This window comes from Dermacentor albipictus, chromosome 3 (assembly GCF_038994185.2).
Source record: "Dermacentor albipictus isolate Rhodes 1998 colony chromosome 3, USDA_Dalb.pri_finalv2, whole genome shotgun sequence".
NCBI classification, from domain to species: domain Eukaryota; kingdom Metazoa; phylum Arthropoda; class Arachnida; order Ixodida; family Ixodidae; genus Dermacentor; species Dermacentor albipictus.
Genome location: NC_091823.1, coordinates 80875019 through 80877359, shown reverse-complemented (window position 1 = coordinate 80877359; position 2341 = coordinate 80875019).

Below are 2341 nucleotides of genomic sequence, written 5' to 3'. Positions count from 1 at the left end.
TCCCACAGTTTACATTACAAAAAAAAAAGAAACATCGAATCATATGCGAACGAAAACCTCGAAAACTGCGATATAAATAACAAGCGTTCATCCTGTGTTTTTGTTGCCCTGCATGTGCTCTTGCTTCAAGCTATGTTCCCGTCTCCTCTCCGCTCATCAAGTAAACATCCAGATAAAACAAAGCGTTCATGCTCTGAGCGGTGGCGCCGCAGCGCAATGAAAGCACCGCACCATGCTTGGCAATGGAAAAGTCGGAGCCTTTATTTGTGAAAAATTGCGGCTCCGAACGCTCAAGCATTCTGCTATAGAGCCGGTGTTGGCCTAATGCCAGTATAATGGCTCCTACCACACGGCGCAGTTTCAGTAAGATTAAGCGTATATATTAATCCAAGATGTGCAGCGCGGAATAGAGGGACACGAGTAAATATAATGTGAACCTAGGAAGCGCTGAGTCGGAACTAATTTATTGTCGTATTGTGCTTTAATACCAGACACGAGGTGCGCAAGAAAATAAACAAGAATGAACTTACGAATTAACATATGTGTTTGCGTAAATAAGAATGCAAACGTAGTTGTAAATCAGCGTTTCGTGCATTATTATCATTTATTTTTTATCGGTCGTTTCTGTGTTCTAGCTTAAATGTATCTGGTGAAAAGTCTTAACACACTGACGAGCGTTGCACATTTAGACGGCACGGTCACGGCTTGTGTGTGTATATATATATATATATAGTCTGCTCGGTGCAATCGTTAAACCAACGAAGAAAGAAGCAGTTGCAAACTTTATCACTGCTCGAGTGTGTCCACTTGAGTGTTGTGCAAGTGGCAGAACGCGTTCGTAATTATTTGCGAATAGTCTGTGCCTCTGTAATAGTAAATGCTTACGTCGAGAGCTTCTATCTAAATACATGGGAACGAAGAAGTCGTTTTCCTCGACATTAAAACCATCAATTTTGATGACCTTTGTGTGACAACCATACACTCTTAAGGGGGTATAGTAGGGCAAATCGACCAAAAAACTGATTTTTTTATTTCATCAATAAAAAATAATACACACTGTGGGGAGCAAAACAGTGCAGCGGCGAGCGCGTAGGAGCGCTTTAAGCCATTTAAAAATGGCGCCAAAAAGCACGCAACCTGGTATTTAAACGTGACAGACGCGAGGGTTTGTTTACATGTTGTTTTCCGTCATTTTTTCAGTGTTTACGTAATTATGTTTACTTCATGTTTACGTTTACGTAAACATGAAGAAAGGCTTTGGGGAAGACACCAAAAAAGCCAGAAAGTTTCTCTACTCTGCTGGTGCATTTTGAACGGTTGTAGTGAAGGTGCAAACATAAAAATGCGTTTTTCTCAAAATCACTTTTTTCAATATTTTCGGAACTTGATGTACCTTTTCTGGAAAACTATACAGCCCATTGCGCTGAAATTTTCCCAGAATATATTCACATCCCTTGCAAGTAATCTGAACCTAAATGTGTGAAAAAATGACTCAGTTATAACTAAAAAAAATTTAAGAATATTAGCAAGACCCTCCACGGTACGAGACGTGTGACGGCAATATTTTCTTTCTTGTGACGTAAATGTAGCAAAGCATTTTTTAAAGGTTCCAGTTAAACCCACTATTATAAAGAATTATTGTGCGAAATATCACGGTCATGCTGTTTTTTGTTTCGGAGAAAAGGTACATTTTATTTTCCATCATAGCTTAAAGTTTGGTTCTCAACTACACAAAAAATAAAAAAGACCTGCAGTAAAAAAATTACTCCAATTAAGGCGAACGCTATTCCTATTGAGCGTGCAGAATTTCACGCTAATATATAGAACAGTTGTTGAGATATAAAGCTAAAACCAAGATGGCTCATGCACCCTGCCATACCCCCTTAAGCAAAATTACACCCTTTGGATCGTATCTCGCCATACAGTCATCTGTCTTGTCCGCAGTTCCTTTCTTTAACGCTCCGAGCCCGGTACTTCCAAGTCACGAACGGCATGCGCGTTATCAGCACGACGAGCATTCTCGACAGGAAAGTAGCGAGCGCAGCGTTTTCAAGAAAGGAAACACAAGCAATACAGATGACGATTATTGTTCTATGGCAAGATACGATACAAAGGGTGTATATATATTTGTTTAAGAGTGTAGAATAAAAATTCCCGGTGACAATAACAGTGCAATTCAAATTTGGCGCTCTGCGCAACCGCCAGCTCGTGTCCACATTCTTAAGAGTCAAGTTGATTATTTTATATGTCAAAATTGTTATTTCATATTAAGCTAACGCACTTGTGTGATTTAGGCTTGTTTATTTATAAACTACGCCGTTCTTTTTCTTGTTGCGCAAGT